The following is a 24781-nucleotide window of genomic DNA, read 5'->3' as shown; positions in this document are numbered from 1 at the left end:
TGGGAGGGAGAAATACCATGGGGAAATAGTTTTACTTTTGTGTAATGACTCATCCATTCCCAGTCTCTATTCAAGCCTAAGTTAATTGTATCCAGTTTGCAAATTAATTCCAATTCAGCAGTCTCTCGTTGGAGTCTGTTTTTGAAGCTTTTTTGTTGAAGTATAGCCACTCTTAGGTCTGTGATCGAGTGACCAGAGAGATTGAAGTGTTCTCCAACTGGTTTTTGAATGTTATAATTCTTGATGTCTGATTTGTGTCCATTCATTCTTTTACGTAGAGACTGTCCAGTTTGGCCAATGTACATGGCAGAGGGGCATTGCTGGCACATGATGGCATATATCACATTGGTAGATGCGCAGGTGAACGAGCCTCTGATAGTGTGGCTGATGTGATTAGGCCCTATGATGGTATCCCCTGAATAGATATGTGGACAGAGTTGGCAACGGGCTTTGTTGCAAGGATAGGTTCCTGGGTTAGTGGTTCTGTTGTGTGGTGTGTGGTTGCTGGTGAGTATTTGCTTCAGATTGGGGGGCTGTCTGAGGTTTTCCTCAGCTGTTCATTTTCTTGCACAAGAAATTGCTATCCATTTGATCCTACTGTGTGAATGTTTTACAGTGACATAGTTCTAAATGATGTGATTGCTGTGTGTGTTGACAGGCAGTGTGATTCACAGCAACAGATGCTTTCTGAGCCAGTAAAGCAGCATCTGGACTAGGATGACACTGCTGGTGGCAGAATATTCTCCAGTTTCCCTATCCTCGCCCTGGGCAGAAAAGACTGATTATTTGCCAACTCCTTTGCTGACAGCCAGACTGATTTTTGTCTGAAGTTTAAGGGCTGCAACACTTGCTGGCACTAAATCCGATTAAATGTTGAACTTTTGTTACTCTTTCCTCACAATAAAGAGAAAAAGAAGTAAGATTGGAAGTTAAATCATTTGATTGATCAGGTTGGGTTAAAAAAACCAAAACAAGTGAGTTCCTAAAAGAATGAGAAAGTCAAAACTAAAAGCTTCCTCCTTCCTGCTAAATCTCTTATAATCCCCAGGTGATAAAGGTGATAAAGAGAGATCACGTCAGTACTACCTATTCTGGAGAATATCAGCTGGTTCCCAGATCTTTCTCCATTCTTTGCAAAATGGCACAAAAACTCCTCAGAAAAAAGCAATCTCCTGAGGCTATTCCACTGATCAGCAGGTGCCCGGCCATTCTTGGTCTTGCTAGGACACGAGCAGAGGTGATCTAGTGCTGTGGAAACTACTAGGCATGGAAGACTAGTAAAGAGAATACTACCTCTGTGGTAAGGGCTGTAGTCCCTCGACTGGTACTCTACATCGTGGAGTCAGGGCTCTGCAGACTGGTGTCGGACCTGCTCCATGTAGCACCATTACCTCTCAGTTCTACTGGGATTCCTGGGAGGGATTATTTTGTGTTTTTTTTTGTTTTTCAAGTAAACTGATTCCCTCCACTTTGCTGTTCAGGGGCATTAAGTTGCCCCACTGGTGTTCCAAGGTCTGTGCGCATCAACTGTTTAGTGGGGCCAAAGTTCTTCCCCATTCACTGTGCAGAGGCAAACCCTGCCTCCTTTCTGCAAAAGAAACTGCACAATTTTCAATCAAGGAGGCCAGTTTCTGTTGTCACTGGCCTTGGTATAAACCTGGAAGAACTCCAGTGAAGTGACTGTAGATTTGTATCTGCATAGCTGAGAGCACAATTTGGCCCATGGATTTACCTGCTCCATTTGCAGATTTTTTCCCATATAGCGGATAACCTGGATCTCTGGGGCTTAGTCTTTCCACTCCTTTTCCTAAAGCATAGAGTTAAATTATTACCTTGAATTCAGGTGTATTTCTCCCAAAGATGTTAATGGGAGCTGCAGGAAGTCACTCAAGGACAGAACTGGACGCCAGTATGGGTTGTAATGTTAGTGGAACTAGTAATTACTTTCTCCAGAGGAGCTATGGAATTATTGAAACCTTTTATAGTATAATCAAGTTTGTATGGAAACAGTCACTATGATATAAAAGGAACATGGGTTTGGGAATACCAGAGGATTCCCCCTCTCCTAATTAAAAACAGAATGTCTGTGCTAAAATCATTGATAGAATTAAGTTATTATTATCATGCCCTTTTGAAACAGCTAATTATGTAAAAAGTCTTTCAGTTATTTAATCTCCCTTTAGTTTTTTGAAGATTCCATTAAAAGACCTGTTAAAGTGTCAGTTCATAAGAGCGCTTATTGGACTTTCAAGCTGAACTTGCTCCTTTTGGAATTTATGGGAGCAAAGGTCTCAAATTGGGCAACAACTTCTAAACAATTTTTTCTTTTTAATTTGTAATTGCAAAGGAAACTTTATCTTTGAATTTTTTACAAAACATATGTAGCCATGCATAAAACTGGCAAAGAGGAATAGAGTAAATGAGCAAATACAGAGGGGGGGAAAAGTGCTGAAGTTCCATTTTCAAAAGTAGCAGGCCCTTCGAGTTTAAGTTTCATTGAGTTTCAGTGAGACTTAAGATCTTAAATGCCTGTCTATTTTGAAAATGAGACTTAAGCACCTAAATACTTAGGTGCTTCTGAAAATTTTACTTATAACCTAAAAACTCTTGTATTCAGACATGATGACAAGGGACAAATCTTGATACCCAGAGCCAGAGGCACATCATCAAGCTGAAGTTACACTTCATACTTAATATCCACTTGTGCGTGCTTTCTCCCTCCGTCTATCTGTCTTTCACGGCTTGGCTGAGAAGCAAGAGAATGTTGCTAATTGACATATCCAGTTGAAGAATCCAGGCCTGCTCTTTTACTATTGGGGTAAATAATTTTTTCTACTATGAATATGTCTCATATTCCTGCAAATTGTTAGGTGTTGCTTGGAAGCTTTTCCTCCTTTACAAAACTATAGCTTCACATTGGGCAGGAATCAAGATATAAGAAACAAAGGTAGCTGTAAGTCTATCAACGATGAAAGCCTAAGAAGCTTCTAGTTACTCATTTCAAAGCTGCAAAGGGTTCAAGTTAGAACTTGGAGGATTCTCATAAAGATCAGAAGACAACATTCCATGGAGAGCATTGATGGTGTTGGCAAAAAATTTAGGGCCTGATCCAAAGCCCATTGGGCTATGGCCTTTATGTAGAAAAAGGGATTACATTTTGGACCTCACAGAAGAGTATGAGATAGTGAGCTAACATAAATGATCAATCCAGATGTCTGTCCTGACAGAGAGAGATGGCAAAGGCAAACATGCATGAGTCTACCTGTGTAGAGCTGTACACAGTTCTGTAATCGCAAGTGCAGAAGATTTAATCCACAGGATTGGAGATAGGAAATTATCTGACAAAAATATTAGCAGCGTAACAGCATTTTCTTGTCCACAGTTAAGATTAGTGTGTATAAGAACCTTAAGTGTTAATCCAGAGTGAAGACAAGTGTGTTTTTTCTAAGTGCTAAGCAGCTGGCAAACAGTGTTTTCTGAAGGGGTTGTAATTAATTATATTCTTATTGCATTTAGGCCTCTCTCTGCATCATCAGTTAAAGTAATTTTTCCAAATGTTCTACCATTTAGAAGAAATGAGCAGTTGAGCAAGGACCAGTTGTCATTTCAGAAATTAACTAAATCCAATTAAAATGATTCCTCTGGCTTGCAAATCAGCAAAGATCAATTCTGTTGCTGTATTTGGAAACCCTTGGCTTTCAGTCTTAAAGTGAATAAAGCTATGACTTTAGCTTTAAGATTTATGATGATTATTTTGGATTACATTGAATCAAATTCATCTCTGGTGTAACCGCACTGAAGTCAGAGGAATTAGACCTAAGATGTGTTTGACCTATTGTGTCTACAGGCCCTGAAGATGTGTTTTGTATTTCTGGGACAGTATGTTTTCATATGCCCTGTGTTAAAGCCATACACTGCCCTGAATCCACCCCCACAACGCCAGATGATGCCCATGGGAATTGTACATGTAGATCGATGGCACTAGCTGCTCTTCAGTTTGCATGTCTTTGTTGCTCTCTAAATACAGGCTCCCTGCAGCAGATTGGGAGCTAGACTTTTCCTTACCACATATAAAGTCTGATATTCTGAATCATATATTCATTGCTTATTGAAGGAATGAAATGCTTTTCTGATTTTAATTTCAAATGAGCTTATTTGGAGATTACATATCTACACAGGAAAAATCGGTCCCCCAGAACAGACAGAAAATTGGTAAGGCTTAATAAAATTGATGTAATGATGTCTAATGTACTGCCTGTATGAAAGCAAACTTTTATTGACTTAGTCCTCCCCAAAATGACATACGTATGGTGTGCTTTTAATGTAATTTTTTATCATTATGGGAAAAACATTAGAATCCCTTTATCCCCACCACTAGGTTCTGGAAAAATGTCCACAAGGAAATGGGAACTGTCTATTCTTTATGGGTGAAATTTGCCCATATGCCAAGGACCAATTCTTGGCCTATGCACCACTTAAGTACCATTGTTTAGATGACTTAAGTGGCACATATATTTTTGCACAGCAATGAATTTCATGCATGATATTTCTTTGCTTGACACAAACCACAGGTTTATTGATCCAATAAATACAGGCCAGTTAACCCTATCAGGTTAGAAGGTTTTTAATCTCTTTGCAGATTTTTTTTCTTATTTGCATTGAAACTTCCTATTTAAAAAAGCAAGTTAGAATTTTTATCTAAACTGTCAGTTATAATATCATGACCGTAGTTTCATACTACTGGGGGAGGGGAAGAAAAAATGGTGCTTCAACTAGCAAATGGGCAAATTTGACTCTATTAGAGCGATGCCAGTTCTTTCCATGTCACTGCTAGATGTACTGTGAGACATACCCACACTTTATGTGATAACCAAAAGTACAGATTAAAAATAAGTTAATCAAAAAGCACCAAAGTCATACCTGGCATAACTCTATTAAGCTCAGTGGATTTGTACCAATGATGTTATGCCACAGATGAATTTGGCCCCAATCTCCTATCATTCTTGGATGCAAAGAACTCGCACTCCAGTAGGTATTAATGCACATGTATTATTATTTTATTTATTCATGTATGTTTATTTAGATTATAAGCTCTTTGCAGCAGGGACCACCTTTTTTATTGTGTTTCTATGGCACCTGCACAATGGGGTCCTAGGAATTAACACAATACAAATTAATAACAATAATAATAAAGCATATATTCTGCAGGTTTGGGCCTAGGAATCAACCTATTTAGTCCCAGGAGATGACTCATACCACTTCTACCTAGAGATTACCAAATAATGGAAAACCAATTTCACAGAATATTTTGAAGTTATTTCCATTTCCCAGGGTTCAGAAAACAATAACAATGTTTGTTGTTTTAGAAATTCTTTAGGCCTTTTTTTCAGTTTTTTTTATTTTCTTCTTCTCCCTATTATTTTGGGTAACTGCATGCAATAAAACACACAAGGTCTAGGTTTCCCCCTTAACCCCTTTCCTCTTGCTACTGTGTAACATTTCAAGAATTCTCAAACTTTGGGGAAGGTCCAGAGACCCAGTTAGTTTCATTATTTACAGAGGGGCAAAAGGAAAAACGGGAAAAATGAAGAGATTCCTAACCCTCCATCATTCTATTGTCTTCAGTCTCAAAAAGGAAGAAAGGAAAAATGGGAGTTGGAGGAGGAAGGGGGAGACAATTCAAAATTTTAAAATGTTTAGTTTCAGTGAAAAACTGGAAAGTTTTGAAAAAAACCCCAAAAACCATTTCCCCAAAAAGTTTTTGGTTTTCAAAAAGGCCCTTTTTAATTGAAAAATGTTGGCGAAGTTGACTTCTACTGCAGAAATCAGTTGAGAAGGAGAATTAGGATTTTAGATTTTCCTTTATAATGTTGTACATTTATTTCACCATTGTGTACACTAGTCTTTGAATTAATGAGTCATCTTATTCCTGTATTCATGTTCTTCAACCTTTCTGTACTGTTTCGTTACCCTATTGTGATTTAATATTTATATTGTAGTAGCTCCTCCATACCTCATACCATGCCAGAGGCCCAAGATGCTAGACAATGTACAAATATTGTTGCATCATACCTGAGATTAGGTTGCAAGTATAGTGTCTGACTTTTATTGTGAGGCACTTAGCATGTGTTGGGCACTGTACAATAATAATAATTAATAGTAGTAATAATCCCAAAATTATTCCCAAGAGACAAATTCAGTGGGTTTACACCAAGTATGAATTTATCCCTTTTGAATCATTACATTAAATCTGAAAATAACTCTCAGCACATCTAGCATTGAATTGGAAAAGAACTGGCATTACTGCAGCAGAGTATAATGTGCTATACTTGCCAGTCAAAGCACCATTTTCCCTCACTCCCCTTTTTGTTTGCAGTAGTGTGAAGCTAAGGTCATGATCTATAACTGACAGTTTTACATTAAGCCAGAGGCCTCTGAACTTCAGTTTATATTTTTTGAATTGTTTAACTTTGTCAGATTAGAACTGAATGTAAGAATTCTTGGATAGAAAGCTGGAAAGAATTATAAGGATACCATTAGCAGCAGGGTCTCTCCCCCCCCCCCGCCCCGCTTATATTAATGTAGAAAAAGTCTCAGTATACTGAGCTCCTGGGCTTGATTCTCACTTACTCCATCACTACACTTGGATCAGGAAATGGGGGGTGAAGGATAAAGGTATATTTTATATCACCTTTGTTATTCCCCTGTTCTTGGGTATATAAGGCTTGCCTAGCCCCAGGTATAACTGCTGTTGGAAAGCAATGAAATACAGAATTATAATGCTCCTACAGGAGATGAGGGTAATATGACATGGACCAAGCAGCCAGTCTTTTGTAAGGGTAAATTGAACTTCTACAACTTGTAAAATTAATTTAAAGACTTAACAAATAGCTGTTAATTAAGAACTTGTGAAAATATTTTAACTCTCAAAAGGCTTTGGATAAAGTCTCTCACAAGACTAGTCAGGAAACATGATAACCACAAGCTGACATCTGTAGGTTTGTCATGGATTAAAAGATGGTTAATAGGCAGCAATGACCAGGTCCGAGACCAGGAAATGAGTTTATGAGTTTACTTCTGGAACCAGCTTTGACCTCTAGAGGAAAGAAAGTAAAGTGACATAATATGCTGAAGATGTAAAATTAGTTGAGGCCATGGGAGATTATTGGGAATTCATATGGCTCTGATGAAATTTGATAAGTGAAGAGCACCATAGTAGATCAAATTCAACACAGATAAGTGCGGTGTAATGCACATTGGAATGAACAATGAATACTAAACAGTCTGACTCATATTTAAGTAGCACCATTTATACAGTAGGTTTCCAAAGCACTTTATAAGATATTGAACTAGCAGTCTCTCTCTCTCTTTTATACAGTGTGTGCATTTAGCTAGCTAATTTCTGCTATCAATGAAGTGCAGTGGCTGTTTTCACAGTGCAAACACTTATAATATAACTTATAATATTGAAAACTCTTCAGCAGAAGAAGGATGAAATTCACTTCTGTACAGAGAACCAGGATATAGCCTCTGTGCTACTCAGGTTCCATTTTCAGATCTTAAGTGAGACTTATGCAGTACCTAGATCTTGGCCTAGTTCTTTTCATTGGGGTGAATTTCACTTGACACAAAGAATATCTTAGCCATTGAAAATGATAGGAGCAATTTTAAATAAACAGGAGATAGTTACTAGAACTGGTCAGAAACTTTGATCAGAAAAGAACTTGTGATAGAAAAGTGAGAAACACTGGATCATATCCTCACCATGTGTTAATCAATATTGCTCCATTGATTTGATGGAGCGATGGTGGTTTACCTCACCTGAGGATCTGGCTTCCTGACTTGAAGATTTTCCATGATTTTCCTCTACCATCTTCTGATAGCTATTCTGATCCACTTGGAAATTAGCCAGGATACTGCGGCTAATGCATCTGACTCTTGTGAAATGTGCTACAGATTCTTTAATGACTATGCAGCTGTCAGAAAGTTGCAATAAAGTAAGACTAAATGAGTGAAATTCACCCCAGTTAGAAAACCAGCATGAGGACCATCTGAAATCTAACTCACAACCTCAAAATAAGATTGGAGTGATTCACATGCCTTGCACTGATCTTTTGCACAGGGATGAATTTCACCCTAATGTGTAGAGTTGTAAAATCTGATCTCATATAATTAAGAACAGAGTCTATGTTTACACTTGCTAGAATTCTTCACAATTCCTATCTGACCCCGGTTTCAAATCACCAGCTTGGCTTGGGAAGAAATGTTCTCCAGTGCAAAGTTTGCCATAGAATTGAACATGTAGGTACTACTTGGGCTGAGCACAATGTCCATGAACAGTTTTGCTTCTCCGATGACATCCCCTCCATTGTGGTGTTGAAATTTCATTGTAACACAATTTTTTCAAACAGCTCCACAGTTATATTTATTATGGGGTTATTTTACTTTCTGAAACATTGGGAATTGGGAAAAGAAGCTGAATTAGATGGACCATTGTTCTTTTTTTGGTTTGGTAGCTCCTATGTTCCTGCAGTACAAGCTCTTTATCTTATCCAACATAAAATCAATGCTGCAGAAAAACTGGCAGATATGCAGCAGAATAACTATTATTCTCAAAATAACCCAAAGAAAACGGAATTTTCCCATTTCTCCTGCATAATCTTTTGAATTTCATTAAAACAATCAATTCACTGGTGTGCTGGCTCTTTCCTTCCTTTTTTAAAATATAAAAATAAGATTGATGAAAGAACAATTTTTATCTGTTTGCTTTACTTCATTTGCAGTGTTTCTTCTATCAAATGAAATTTTGGAGATTAGCAAATAAAATACATCACAAAATGTTTCCATCAGTAATGAATGGAGAGATTAAAAGTTTAATACAATACACAAGCACTCCTAGGTCTTTGTCCCCACAGCTATCCCATGGAGACTGGAAAACAACCCTTTCCTAAGATTCCAAGTGCTTCAAAAAGCTGTAGTCAGACTTTTTTGTTTCCAGGAAGACTAATGCTATTGTATTTCATTTTTCTCCTTGACAAATTGTACTTTTTCTTCCTTTCTATTAGTTTGGGTAAGTCTGAGGTGAATTTGGCCCTCATTAAAGTAGAAAAACGAATGGCACTGACTAGATCCTGGTACAATTCAGGCAGGTGTTTGGAAAAATTTCCTCTGCAGCTCTGGTAGGGCAACTCAAGTTTGACCCACAATGCCCCTATTGTTCTGACTCGAGTCTCTCGCAAGCTCAGCTCATAAATGATGCCAAACCATGCGGTGCTTTTCCTGATGGATGTAACCATCTATTAGGGATGCTACCAGTATTTCCACTTGCAGTACTTCAAGTTAAGTTTGAAGAGTTAAAAGGTTTCTTTAACCCACCGCACCACCTTGTCTGGTGTGAGAGCTACTCCGCTGGTACGAGGTATCCATGCCAAGCAAGAAAGTGACAGAAAAATGAAGCCCTGTCATGTTACCTGTCCATGCCAGTTCCAAAAACTAGTTCTTTTTATTTTATAAATTTCATCTTTCCAAAGACTGCTTAGTCCCACCATGTGCATGACACAAACCTGAAAGAAAAATAAGCAGGTCACATGCATGTTTTGGCGAAAAGCATTCAAGATAAGCAAAACATGTTCTCTTTTCAACAGCCGATCACTAGCACAGTGGGGCTTATGAAGCATATGTATGTATCATACACTGCTTTAATGTGTTGATTTTTGTCTCCCTTTAGAGGCTTGCCTCTGCAACTAATTGCCCTGCTACCTTCAATTTAGGATGCTTCTCCTGAGCTCAAAAAGTAGAGGCCTGTGTTTCTGGTGTAGTAGTCCCTGGGTTCAATCTCTGCTGAAGAACCAGGGTGGGATCATTATAAAGTGGCACCACAAATTAGGACTTGAAGTCTTGTGAGGATCTAGATGCTTGAGACAAGGTTGTATTGCAGGGGAGAGTGTGTAATATACTGGCCTAGTCCATGTCTAGGATCTCATGTCTTCCTCTACTGGTTCTAGGTCCCAGCTCTGATCTTGTGTTTTCTTTAGCCGTTGGTATGTTAGGTGCTGATTTCAGAGATCCAAGTCCTCACGACTCCTGTTGTTATTAATTGTCTAGTGGAAAATTATTCTCAGCACCTCTGAAAATTGGGCTTTATGGCTTTTTTACCAAGAATTTCCTACCATTGCTACCACTGGTTATGTAGAAGAAGGATGTTCTTGTGGTCAGGGCATTGGACTGGGACTCCAAATCTGGAAATCTGGGGTGAGTTTGCCAGCTTTGCCATAGACTTACTGTGTGACCTGGGGTATATCACTTAGGGGCTGATTCTGACCTGTGCTGAGCAAAGCTCTGATATGAGAGAGGGAGGGGGAGGTTCTTCAAGGAGCTGGTTCTGGATCCCTGATTCTGGGGGCTGGAGTTGGCCCCAATGATGATTGGAGCTGCTCCTAGGCAGCATTAAGTTGGGCCAATGCTGTAGCATCTTTTATAGATGCTACGTCAGGGGAGGATTGCATTCGCCCTGCCCCACTTGACCACTGCACTAGGAGGGACATGGGGTGGAAGAGCAGAGCCAAGACATGTCAACAGGGAGTTCTTCTCTAGCATGGGAACTCTTTGCTGGGTATTTGTAAACTACTTGGAGAATCTGGCCCTTAATCTCACTGATCCCTGTCTGTAAAAGAAATACCCCCTGTCTCCTACCCTCTCTCTGTTTCATCTACAGTATTTAGATTGTCAGCTCTTTTGAGCAGTAAATATCATTTGTTATGTGTGTGCATAGTGCATTGAACAATGTGGAAATTGTGAAGCACAATGGGAAATTGATTTCAATGGGATTTAAGAGCATGCTTAAATACTCTGCTGAAATAGGGCCTAATGTGTCTTTTCTCCTGTGTAACACATAACAGAGGGAACATTTGTTTGGATCCCATTGTTTGGATGTGCAGTTTTAGATAAGGCCCATATCTCCTTCAAGCCGTAGAGTATGAAAAGCAGATGTGTATTCAGAGCACTTATGTCCCAGTAGCAGAACAAGGAGACTTTTTTTTTTTTCTCCTCTCAAAATATTTTTATTGTGGTCACAAGCAAATACAGGAAAAATCAAGATCTCATACATAGAGTTCCAAGTAAAACAGACAAGAGAAGTTGGATAATTTTAAGTACGTGCTTGCAAATAAAGTTCTTAACCAGTGTTGAGATATCATAGTTGTATAAATACAGTAGATGTAGTTCTTTGGTAATGTGTATGTATATAACTCCTATTATTATTAATAGAAATTTAGGTACATCAAGATTTTAAACACAAATGTCTAAAAGTTTGGCTTAAGTTTGCCTTTTAAAAACACACAGACAAATATTCAGTTTGGTGTACAATAGTTCAAAGGTTCCAAATTGATTTTTACTGGGGAAAATACAGCACTTCCTGTTAGGATCCATCCGTCCAGAAATTTATCAGCATAAATCAGAATGATTATCCAAGTTAATGAGCATCAAAGATGAATGGAAATTTGCTCATTTCACAAAACGTTTTATTTGGTCTACTAATTCATCAATTTCCTGCAGACACAGTAAAGTACATCTCACTTCTGGATTATTTCCAGTTTTTCTCTAAACACTGACAAATATTAAAAGATAAAATACTAATAAAACAAGAAATATCTTGACACTGACTAGTCTATGAATTGTGTGCTGTTTTGTCTGAGACCAGTACTCCCAATTATATTTGCAGTTTCATAATAGCACCAAGTTAAATTCCTTTTTCTTTTGCTGCAAAACCAAAGACATTGGATGTAAAGGTTGAGCTCCTTTCTAATTATAAAACACAATGGTCTTTATTTCCTTATTGAAACTAACAGGAGTTATAGACAGACATTCCAGAGCACAGAAACAAGAATATTCTTCTCACAAGTCAGGACAAAATGCAGATGGTAAATGTTAAAGCATAACTCAAGGCAAGCTGAGCTGAAAATGTCCCCCCAAACATGTGCTTTTCTAGGCCCTGATCACCAAGTGACTGATGCATATATTTAGTTTTAAGCATGTGAGCCCATTTGACTTCAATGGGACTAGTAATATGCTTGAGGTTAAGTGTTTGCTTCAGTCCTCACAGGATCAGGGCCTTATTGCCATTGAATGAAATCCAAACAAACCCACAGTTAAGATAATTACTGTTTAATCAATGTACATTGTATGTTGCTCATTACTGACTAGTAACTTACTATTTATTATCTCTCATTTGACTTATGGTGGCACCTAGCATCCCATTGTGCTAAGCAATATACATACTGAAAGATGGTTCCTGCCTGAGCTGGTGTATATAAACCCCCCACTGGTATGGGGAAAGGGACATGGAGCTGCTTTGGATTGGAGTGGCCCTGCCCCTCCACATCTGCAGATCATGGCAGAACCGGAGGAGGAGTTAAAAGGAGAGAACTCTGCTCAGTTGGGGGCAGCCCTGAGACAGGAACAGACTTTTGAGTGCCTCCAGCCCTGAAGAGAGGGCTGACCGTCTGCAGAGCCCCTGCCCTGGCAGAAGGAGGGTGCAGATCCCCTGAGCTAGACAGGGGAAGAGACTGAGACTTGCACTGGAGCCTCAGTGAACTCTGAAGTGGACAGTGATATCCCCAGGTCCCTCTGCAGTAAGAGAGATCCATAGTCTGGAGGGAGCTGCCTATAGGTTTTTTCTTTGCCTTTCTGTTTAACCTTGTTTGTTGGTGGTGGGCTGTTTTGTTGTTTCAGCTGAAGCCTTGTGCGGGGAAAAAGCTGCCAAGAGGTGGGCCCGGTCGAAAGACATCCTGCTGCACCAGTGGTGGAGGTAATTGGACTCTTATGTGTGGGCTCCCCACATAGTTCCTAAAGGGGGCGCTATGCTATGGACAGATTTGTGACACTGTCCCAAACAGCAAACAATATAAATAGACATGACAGACAAAGTAAGTTTATCACCATTGCACAGAAGGATTAAGTAAGTTTCCCATGGTCATGCTGGGCATCCATGGCAATGCCAGGCTCTCCTGAGTCCTACCCCAGTGCTTTCACCACAAGACCATCTTCCCCCTCAGGAAGCTTGGATAGAGTACTAATAGTTTTCTTTTTCCAGAGGTGTGAATCATTGCCTACTTAACTACCACCTGTCTTGTGCTTTTTCCCCTTCATTATGAGATGATTTTGAGATGTTACATTGTAACTGAATGTATCAAGAGCCTACAGTATTAATTTGAGACTTCAGTCTGTAGATCCCTTTGGAACTGTTAAGAATAGCCATTTACGGAAATGTCCTATCTCCATCTGTAGAGGGTACAATTTCAACTGTTCAAGGGCTATGTCTGATGTCTGGCCCCATGTATTACTTTTAACTCATTTAATATGAATGAAAAAGCAAAAAACCCAAACTGTGCACATACAATCCCCAATGCTAATGGGCCAGGGCTTGAGAGGTATTTGTGGCCAGTCATGAACCCATGGCACAGCGTCCATGTCACTGTTCAGGTAACTTTGGATAATCACTTACTGTCTCCTTAAATTGCCTTGTGTTTCCAACTGCATGGAACAGTCAGCTTTACTTCATGTCCTTAACTTTTGTGTAGTGTTGTTGTGAATGGTTAAACAGCTGCTGAAGTCCACTCCAGAGATGGTTCCCTTTCTGTTCTTCATAGACTATAAGGCGGGAAGGAACCACTAAGGTAATTTAGTCTGACCTCCTGCATGACACAGGCCATAGGACTTCCCTGAATTAATTCCTGTTTGAATTTAATGAAGTGATTATTCTCGTTGTGTATAGATGTGTTTTCACGGTATGGGGCCAGGAAGAGCGGAGTGGGAAAGCAAAGCCTGAGGCAGGAAGAGAAGGAAGTATCCTCAAGAAAAATGTGGTTGGTATGAGTGGTCATCTCTCTCACATTCTCAAGAAGATAACACTGTAAAAAGGATATGAATTTTCACACTCACTTCTGTGAAGTTGGGAGATAAAGGGCTACAGGACCCTGTAAGGTTTTCCTTAGGTTCCAAAGGTTTGGATAAGCGTCCACATCTTTGGATGATTATCTGAACCAAATTCATGTCATTTGAGGTTGCCCCATAATTAATTGGTCCTAGTTATATTTTTCCAGTGTCAAGGCTGATTTAGTGCATACTTTTACAATTAGTTTTGCAGTAGTGATGCTTGATTAGGGCATGCCTTCATGCATCTTTCTCCAGGGTGGCTGGCTGCAGGCTTTATAGTATGAACAATGGGGTTTGCATGTTTTTTGTTTTATGACCCTTTTAGTCCCAGAAGAAGGGAAATAATTATTTTAAGGCAGAAAGGAGTGAATCATAATTAAGCAAGTGAAACTTGGAACGTGCAAAATACTCTGTATTCCTATAGGGTATTTTTTTCAGAAGCAAACCCCAGAACAGGGAAAGATTTTTGTTTTTGCTTATAAGACTAAAACAAGGTGACTTGAGTCTTACCAATATCACCTTGTCTAGTTCCATCTCCGGTTTCTACCTAGCTGAGCAGGTATTCAGCTACATGTCTTTTCAAGGATGGAGAGTGGGCCTTTGGGCTCCCATTTCTTTATTTCTATATATATTAAAGAGGAATACTTTGCTGAAACTTGTTTTATTCTCCAAAACGTCCATGATGCCCCATTGTGGGTATTGCCAGCTCATGTGCTGAAATTGTTCTGTGTGATACTGTATGATTAAACTTCCACTGCTGCTTTTCAGTGCTTGCACAGTCTGTGTGCAGGTAGCAGCATGCATGGGTCACATTCAGTAATGTCTTGCTATACATTAAAAGCAGTGGGAAGGAACTCTGGCAGTGATGACAATGCCAGGAGGTCTGTCCAACTTTTCCCCTGCAGCTGCTGTCCCCATGCTGTGTATGCATGCATATACAGGCTGCCTTCCTCTTTCAGTGCATGATCCAAAGACCATTGAAATCAGTGAGTGACCTTAGAGGGTTTTGGATTATGTCTATGTGCTGTTTTTAATCCGGGGACAAAAGGAGTTGGCACATTCTTTTGTGTCCATCAACTCTCATTGTATCTCTACAGTATTTTACCAACATATAGAATTAGCCACCAACCTTGGGGCATACAGACAGCGAGTCCATCCGTGGGATGTATCCTTCCCTCTCCCAAAGGTAGCACAATGCTAGCTTCATGGCAACCACTTGGATGCCTCTGGCCCTCAGCTCTGGACTTTCCCCAGCTGTCTCCCAGTGGGTAGAAGCCACACATTAGCAGTTTATGCTGTAAACTGAGGGATGTTGCAGAGGAGACTACATGAGTTGTCCTGGGAATCATGTTGGCCTGAACCACTGATGCCTAGGGAATACCCCCTGTCTGTGCTCCCATTTTTACATTGGGTCTGTAACCATGCTATTATTATTGCATTGTATTTGTGTTTCCATACTGCTCAGAGGCTCCAGACATAGACCAGCAACCCATGGTGCTAAGCACTGTACAAACAAAACAAAAAGACGATCCCTGTCCCAACAAGTTTATAATCTAAGTATAAAAAAAGAGACAACAGATGGACACAGGGAAAGAAACAATGAGACAATATTGGCCAGCATGATAGGCAGTGGTCTAAACACAACAGACGCCTAACCCTGGTCAATTTTTTGTAGATTTCCCAGAAAAGGAGGGTTTTGAAGGAAGATAATGACTGAATGGAGGGAGGGTCATTTGCTGGCTCTGGAAGAGGTGGAGTTTATTGAATAATGGCTCTATTCCCCCATCTCCCATGACACTTGGCCACAGTGGATTTGTATATGCCTGTATGTGCTCTTCTCCACACCGCAGAGCTGACAGCAGAGGACCTCTTGTCAATAAGCCTTTTGTTTGGGGTTATATTTTACCCATTGCTTTTGTTTAGTTATAGTATTGTTCTGAGTCCTACACTATATAAAATGCTGTGATTTCATGTTTTCTTTCTTTTTAAAATTAAATTAATTTTTAATATCTATTTTGTGAGCATCAATTCTTCCCCAGCGATCTAACAGCTCTGGGAAGTGTCTTTTGAGTTCTTCTTCTCCCCTTAGTAATGGTCATATTGCAGTTGTAACAGTCATAATGCGGTTGTTTGACCAAGCTCTTAACTTAAAGGGATTGTGTGGTTCCATTTCCTGTTTGCTTTCACCTTGATTTTTTTCTAAACTCTCTTGGTAGATGTATGTCATTAGAAATGCATTCATGAGCAAACATATAAATAAATAATATGGAAGGAAAACTCTGGTTCACAGAGAATGTAGACAGTACTTTGTGCTGTGTGGCAGAGCTGGAAGGATATTGCAAAATAAATCAAAAGTTTGTGAACATTTGTATAAATAAAACCAAGAAATTAGCTCCTACAGCATTTTCATGGATATTTTTATTTATTAATTTCATTTTATAAATATTAGTATTCTCAAAAGAAAAGCTCCTGTAGCCATTTGAAAAGCTTCTCTCTCTCTCTCTTTTAGCCACACAATAGGTTCATCACTGTAATGTTTGTAAATGAGTGAGGAACGGGCTCATGAATACCAGCAAAGCAAATCAATGAGCTTATTTACAAGAATGTTTTCCTATGTTCACTCAGCTTCATCATATGTGGTTCAATCCTTGGAAATTCAGTAAGGTTCCTTTTCATTACGATTCTAGTAAAAGATATTTCATTAATCTGAATCATCTAAAACTTCTTCTTGTCTATATGTATTTTATGGCAGTATATGAGTAGAATATAGATATTTTGTTAATGTCACATTTCAGTAAGGGATAGAAGTGTAGATTAGATACTATAATGCTAGAGTGAGGGTGATATAAGTATCTGAATGGATGGAAGTTTAGATAACTACATGTGTTAACTGCTTCTAGTAATATTAGGGAGACAAGGTGGGTGAGGTAATATCTTTTATTGGACCAACTTCTGCTGGTGAAAGAGGCAAGAACTCTTCTTCAGGTCTTGGAAAGATACTCAGAGTGTCACAACTAAATACAAGGTGGAACAGATTGTTAAGCATAAGGGGCTAACACATGTTGCAAGTGACAATTCAAGGTGAAGTGGCCCATTAACACCTCTGTAGGACAAAGTGTTCACTCATGGACTTTGAAAGGTTTCAGAGTAGCAGCCCTGTTAGTCTGTATTCGCAAAAAAGAAAAGGAGTACTTGTGGCACCTTAGAGACTAACAAATTTATTTGAGCATAAGCTTTCGTGAGCTACAGCTCACTTCATCGGATGCATTTGGTGGAAAATACAGTGGAGAGATTTATATATACACACAGAGAACATGAAACAATGGGTTTTATCATATACACTGTAAGGAGAGTGATCACTTAAGATGAGCTATTACCAGCAGGAAGGAGGGGGGGAGGAGGAAAACCTTTTGTGGTGATAATCAAGGTGGGCCATTTCTAGCAGTTAACAAGAAAGTCTGAGGAACAGTGGGGGGTGGGAGTGGGGGGAGAAATAACATGGGGAAATAGTTTTACTTTATGCAATGACCCATCCACTCCCAGTCTCTATTCAAACCTAAGTTAATTGTATCCAGTTTGCAAATTTCAGAGTAGCAGCCGTGTTAGTCTGTATTCACAAAAAGAAAAGGAGTACTTATGGCACCTTAGAAACTAACAAATTTATTTGAGCATAAGCTTTCATGAGCTACAGCTCACTTCATCGGATGCATCCAATGCATCCGGATGCATCTGATGATCCGATGAAGTGAGCTGTAGCTCATGAAAGCTTATGCTCAAATAAATTTGTTAGTTTCTAAGGTGCCACAAGTACTCCTTTTCAGTTTGCAAATTAATTCCAATTCAGCAGTCTCTCCTTGGAGTCTGTTTTTGAAGTTTTTTATTGAAGGATAGCCACTCTCAGGTCTGTAATCGTGTGACCGGAGAGATTGAAGTGTTCTCCGACTAGTTTTTGAATGTTATAATTCTTGACGTCTGATTTGTGTCCATTTATTCTTTTACGTAGAGACTGTCCAGTTTGACCAATGTACATGGCAGAGGGGCATTGCTGGCACATGATGGCATAGATCACATTGGTAGATGCGCAGGTGAACGAGCCTCTGATAGTGTGGCTTATGTGATTAGGCCCTATGATGGTGTCCCCTGAATAGATATGTGGAAACAGTTGGCAACGGGCTTTGTTGCAAGTATAGGTTCCTGGGTTAAAAGAAAAGGAGTACTTGTGGCACCTTAGAGACTAACAAATTTATTAGAGCATAAGCTTTTGTGAGCTACAGCTCACTTCATCGGATGAATTTGGTGGAAAAAACAGAGGAGAGATTTATATACACACACAGAGAACATGAAACAATGGGTTTATCATACACACTGTAAGGAGAGTGATCACTTAAGATAAGCCATCACCAGCAGCAGGGGGGGGAAAGGAGGAAAACCTTTCATGGTGACAAGCAAGGTAGGCTAATTCCAGCAGTTAACAAGAATATCAGAGGAACAGTGGGGGGTGGGGTGGGGGGGGGGAGAAATACCATGGGGAAATAGTTTTACTTTGTGTAATGACTCATCCATTCCCAGTCTCTATTCAAGCCTAAGTTAATTGTATCCAGTTTGCAAATTAATTCCAATTCAGCAGTCTCTCGTTGGAGTCTGTTTTTGAAGCTTTTTTGTTGAAGAATAGCCACTCTTAGGTCTGTAATCGAGTGACCAGAGAGATTGAAGTGTTCTCCAACTGGTTTTTGAATGTTATAATTCTTGACGTCTGATTTGTGTCCATTCATTCTTTTACGTAGAGACTGTCCAGTTTGGCCAATGTACATGGCAGAGGGGCATTGCTGGCACATGATGGTATATATCACATTGGTAGATGCGCAGGTGAAGGAGCCTCTGATAGTGTGGCTGCTGTGATTAGGCCCTATGATGGTATCCCCTGAATAGATATGTGGACAGAGTTGGCAACGGACTTTGTTGCAAGGATAGGTTCCTGGGTTAGTGGTTCTGTTGTGTGGTTGTGGTTGCTGGTGAGTATTTGCTTCAGATTGGGGGGCTGTCTGTAAGCAAGGACTGGCCTGTCTCCCAAGATTTGTGAGAGTGATGGGTCGTCCTTCAGGATAGGTTGTAGATCCTTGATGATGCGTTGGAGAGGTTTTAGTTGGGGGCTGAAGGTGATGGCTAGTGGCGTTGTGTTATTTTCTTTGTTGGGCCTGTCCTGTAGTAGGAGACTTCTGGGTACTCTTCTGTCTCTGTCAATCTGTTTCTTCACTTCAGCAGGTGGGTATTGTAGTTGTAGGAATGCATGATAGAGATCTTGTAGGTGTTTGTCTCTGTCTGAGGGGTTGGAGCAAATGCGGTTATATCGTAGAGCTTGGCTGTAGACAATGGATCGAGTGGTATGATCTGGATGAAAGCGAGAGGCATGTAGGTAGGAATAGCGGTCAGTAGGTTTCCGATATAGGGTGGTGTTTATGTGACCATCGCTTATTAGCACCGTAGTGTCCAGGAAGTGGATCTCTTGTGTGGACTGCTCCAGGCTGAGGTTGATGGTGGGATGGAAATTGTTGAAATCATGGAGGAATTCCTCAAGAGCTTCTTTTCCATGGGTCCAGATGATGAAGATGTCATCAATGTAGCGCAAGTAGAGTAGAGGCATTAGGGGACGAGAGCTGAGGAAGCGTTGTTCTAAGTCAGCCATAAAAATGTTGGCATATTGTGGGGCCATGCGGGTACCCATCGCAGTGCCGCTGATTTGAAGGTATACATTGTCACCAAATGTGAAATAGTTATGGGTGAGGACAAAGTCAAAGACAATACCAAAGATGGGGATACCATCATAGGGCCTAAACACATCAGCCACACTATCAGAGGCTCGTTCACCTGTGCATCTACCAATGTGATATATGCCATCATGTGCCAGCAATGCCCCTTTGCCATGTACATTGGCCAAACTGGACAGTCTCTATGTAAAAGAATGAATGGACACAAATCAGACGTCAAGAATTATAACATTCAAAAACCAGTTGGAGCACACTTCAATCTCTCTGGTCACTCGATTACAGACCTAAGAGTGGCTATCCTTCAACAAAAAAGCTTCAAAAACGGACTCCAAGGAGAGACTGCTGAATTGGAATTAATTTGCAAACTGAATACAATTAACTTAGGCTTGAATAGAGACTGGGAATGGATGAGTCATTACACAAAATAAAACTATTTCCCCATGGTATTTCTCCCCCCCACCCCACCCCCCACTGTTCCTCTGATATTCTTGTTAACTGCTGGAATTAGCCTACCTTGCTTGTCACCATGAAAGGTTTTCCTCCTCCCCCCCCCCCCCGCTGCTGTTGCTGGCTTATCTTAAGTGATCACTCTCCTTACAGTGTGTATGATAAACCCATTGTTTCATGTTCTCTGTGTGTATATAAATCTCTCCTCTGTTTTTTCCACCAAATGCATCCGATGAAGTGAGCTGTAGCTCACGAAAGCTTATGCTCTAATAAATTTGTTAGTCTCTAAGGTGCCACAAGTACTCCTTTTCTTTTTGCGAATACAGACTAACACGGCTGCTACTCTGTTCCTCGGTTAGTGGTTCTGTTGTGTGTTGTGTGGTTGCTGGTGAGTATTTGCTTCAGGTTGGGGGGCTGTCTGTAAGCAAGGACTGGCCTGTCTCCCAAGATCTGTGAGAGTGGTGGGTTGTCCTTCAGGACCTTGAAAGGTGTGATTTAGAGTGTATTGGTCATCACAGCAGTGGAAATGTCTGATAAATTAATATTTAGTATTGACATAACTCACTGACATAACTCTCCAATTTCGCTCACTTTGGTCCCAGGGTTTCCACTCAGTTTTGGAAATCACTCATTTTTATTGCTTCAGATTACTTACATCAGAAATAGAGTACTGAAACCGAGGTTCTAAACAGAACTGTATCTAAAGGACGTTTGGTGTGTGAATGATTTGTACATCATTTTGGGAGTTTCTCATGCAGTGTGTCTCATTCTTGGGCCTTGACAGGTGAAGAGGCACCATTGTTAACTTCAGCAGAATTAGGATTAGTGAAGAAATGGATCAGTTCAATAATACCACAATCTGAGTTTTGGAAAGAAGAAAAAAGAGAGATCTATGTATGACACCAAAGCCTATGTCTTGAATAGATTCACCCGGCTCTGACTGGTAAACCTATTTCAAAAAATTTCAACTTAAGCTTGGTTGTACATGAAATTCGTACATTTTTTCCACCAAATAGCTTTGAATATTTTTTTCTGGAGAAAAAATGAAAGTTTGTAGGCTGCTAAATGCCTTACTAGGGTGTTATATTAGAAAGTGAAACACTCTTGTGGAATAGTGCAAAGCATCCAGTGGACAACAAAAGGAAAACATTAGTAATTTCCAGTTCTGGCATTGATTTCTATGCAGTCTGGTTATGACTAGTATCATGGAAGGCAAGGACATACAACACAAATATTCAGTACACTCCTGTAATGCCACTAGTTAGCATTAGTATCAAGAGCAGCCCATAACTATTATAGCATCAATTTATGAAACACAGTGGGCCAAATTCTGCTGTCACGTTCACTGGATTTGGAGTAACATCATTGATTACATCATATATACTGCTAAAAATAGCTGTGTAGACATTCAGGTTCAGACTCTGAAGCCTGGGGATGCGGAGTGGGTTTCAGAGCCTGAATTCCAGCCAAACCTGAACATGTATACAGCTGTTGTTAGTGCTGTAGTGCAAGCCTGAATCTGTAGAAATGGGCTCTGAGATTCACTGCTGCAGGTTTTAAAACACAGTGAGCGCACACATCCTATAAGTCGTTTGACAGTAAGAGGATCACAATCAGACCGATGGTGTTTCTTATGCTTTTGATGATCAGGGCCCTTTGTGAATTCCTTTTTTAAAAACTCCTCCCTCCCCATTTCCAACTCATGTTAAATCTACAGTGCAAATGAAGGAGGACAAAAAGAGTCATTTGATATTCTTATAATATAAATACGTTATCAACTCCAAAGTAGGATGCCTGAATAAAGGCCAAAAATACCCCTTTATTCGCCGAGATGATTAGTCATTTTACCAGCACCACAAATGCTTTTGAAATGGCAAAAGCAATTAGTAGCAGAGGCAACAGCTGCAAAATCACTTGGCATCAGTGTTTGACACAAGCATGATGGGTCTGTGACCGTGCCCTCAATAAGGCTTTATGAAAATAGGCTTATGAATATATATGACATAATGGAATATGTTCTCTGCTACAAATGCCATGTAACATATCTATGTAAAGGTTATGATCTACTGAATCTATTAATCCTATTTGTATGCATGTATCATTTTTGTGTTCGAAGTTATGAATAGTGGCCGTGTAATGGCTTGATTTTTCAATAACCTTAGTAGAGCATTTGGTCAGTTCCTGGAGAAAGGAATTTGCAAAGTTAAGTGCCCAATCAAGAAGCACTTAAGGAACAATGCATCTTGGAATGCTCCAATCCACATAAGAAGTCTTCTTGGAGACATTCAAGATACCATATGGGCAATAAGAAAAGGAGTACTTGTGGCACCTTAGAGACTAACAAATTTATTAGAGCATAAGCTTTCGTGAGCTACAGCTCACTTCATCGGATGCATTGAGCTGTAGCTCACGAAAGCTTATGCTCTAATAAATTTGTTAGTCTCTAAGGTGCCACAAGTACTCCTTTTCTTTTTGCGAATACAGACTAACACGGCTGCTACTCTGAAACATATGGGCAATGGCTTCTACCTGTAAAAACTGTGAGTCATGCATGGACATGCGACTTGCCCAGATGATTCCAGAACTCCATCTTGGAGCTGGACTTTGCATAGGAGAGAGGAGGGGGTCTCCACCCACAAGAAAAAGTCTATTTAGGCCCGTGGGAGACCCCTCTATTTTGTCTTCAGTTGGCTAAGGAGATTGCCTCTCCACCCCTAAGGATAACTGAAAGAAACTGGATCAAAAGACAGTAACTACAGGGGGTGTGAGTGACTGATGGACCCGGACTAAAAGGAGATTAGTCTGTAAAAGGAAGCTTACTGGAACTGGTTAGGTTTTGTCAGTATTCAGTTTTATTAGACATAGACTTGCGGGTTTTATTTTATTTTGCTGGGTAATTCACTTTGTTCTGTCTGTTACTACTTGGAACCACTTAAATCCTACTTTCTGTATTTAATAAAATCACTTTTTACTTATTAATTAACCAGAGTATATATTAATACTTGGGCGGGGGGCAAACAGCTGTGCATATCTCGCTATCAGTGTTATAGAGGGCAAACAATTCATGAGTTTACCCTGTATAAGCTTTATACAGGGTAAAACAGATTTATTCAGGGTTTGTGCCCCATTGGGAGTTGGGTATCTGAGTGTCAAGGACAGGAACACTTCTGTGAGCTGCTTTCAGTTAAGCCTACAGCTGTTAGGGGACGTGGTTCAGACCTGGGTCTGGGTTTGCATCAGGCTAGCGGGTCTGGCTCAAACCAGGCAGGGCACTGAAGTCCTAAGCTGAAAAGGCAGGAAAACAGTAGAAGTAGTAGTCTTGGCACATCAGGTGGCAGCTCACAGGGGGTTTCTGTGATGCAGCTCGTCACAGGGTCTTTTGCCGTTTGCATGATTATTCACTAAAGGTGATATTGATGACAATACAATACAAGCAGAGGGAATGAGGACAGGGAATCAGGGATTCCCTGGCACAGGCCCACTGTTCATGGGTATGCTGCAGCTGGTATTAGTTCTCTTTATGATAAAATACATTTTAGGTAGAAAAAAAGAAAAGGAGTACTTGTAGCACCTGAGGGCAAATTTATTTATTTGAGCATAAGCTTTCGTGAGCTACAGCTCACTTCATCGGATGCATTTGGTGGAAAATACAGTGGGGAGATTTATATACACACACAGAGAACATGAAACAATGGGTTTTATCATACACATTGTACCTGCTGGTAATAGCTCATCTTAAATCTCCCCACTGTATTTTCCACCGAATGCATCCGATGAAGTGAGCTATAGCTCACGAAACCTTATGCTCAAATAAATTTGTTAGTCTCTAAGGTGCCACAAGTACTCCTTTTCTTTTTTGCGAATACAGACTAACATGGCTGCTACTCTGAAACCTGTTATTATTTTAGGTAGACTTCACATCAGTTTCTCGTGACAAAACAGTACTGTTCTGTGATTTCAGTGGGAAATGCATTAGGCTCATACGGCCCCATTCTGCAACCTTTCCTTATGTTGTGTAGCTCTTATGTGAGTGTTATGTTCATGGCACACAACAAGAGAAGTTAGATAAAAACATAAAATACTCATACTGGAAGATTTCAACATAACACCACTTCATTTTGTTAAAATCCAGAATCCTAACACACAAGTACCAAAAAGAGAGAGACAAAACAGGCTGCTCCCTAACACAGATTGTCACAGCTCAGATCACCATTCTGTAGGCTGGCTCTTTGCAGACTGACTATTGCTAGGCTCAGATCACACACTTCCCTGCAGAGCCCCCTAGCCTGCAACAGGTATCAGAAAAGTCCTTAAATTTAAAGTGATAGCTTATTATTTTAGCATATCTTCAGTACACCACAGTGAGAATGAGTAGTTTCCTTAACTTCAGTGGGTGTATTCTTAGTACACAGCCTTACTATGTAGGCTGTAAGCAGTTCAGGAGAGACACTGCCTTTTTGTAATCAATAGGGATAGGGCCTCCAGGCGCTATCTGTCTGAAATACAGTCTGAAATACATTTTTTTAAAAATAACAATTACTTCAGTCCAAGTAAATAACATAAATTTACTGGTTTCAGAGTAGCAGCCGTGTTGGTCTGTATTCCCAAAAAGAAAAGGAGAACTTGTGGCACCGTAG

At 40.0% G+C, this 24781-nt stretch overlaps 1 long non-coding RNA gene across 2 annotated transcripts in view; it reads left to right on the top strand.

Moving 5' to 3' along the window:
• LOC122456058 overlaps positions 1 to 16249 on the top strand; it is a 50537-nt gene extending 34288 nt beyond the window's left edge. Inside the window, exons 1-5 of one of the 2 annotated variants that reach the window (XR_006274685.1) lie at positions 2737 to 2818; positions 12730 to 12805; positions 13578 to 13673; positions 13772 to 13862; positions 15608 to 16249. This is a non-coding gene — a long non-coding RNA (uncharacterized LOC122456058). Of the gene's footprint in view, positions 1 to 2736; positions 2819 to 12729; positions 12806 to 13577; positions 13674 to 13771; positions 13863 to 15607 lie in introns of those variants that run through there. The other variant, XR_006274684.1, reaches the window with a different exon arrangement.
• The last annotated feature ends 8532 nt before the right edge of the window (positions 16250 to 24781 follow it).

Source organism: Dermochelys coriacea, chromosome 10 (genome assembly GCF_009764565.3).
Source record: "Dermochelys coriacea isolate rDerCor1 chromosome 10, rDerCor1.pri.v4, whole genome shotgun sequence".
Classification (NCBI taxonomy): Eukaryota; Metazoa; Chordata; order Testudines; family Dermochelyidae; genus Dermochelys; species Dermochelys coriacea.
Note: the sequence above shows the minus strand (reverse complement) of the source record. Positions and strands in the feature narration are given on the sequence as shown.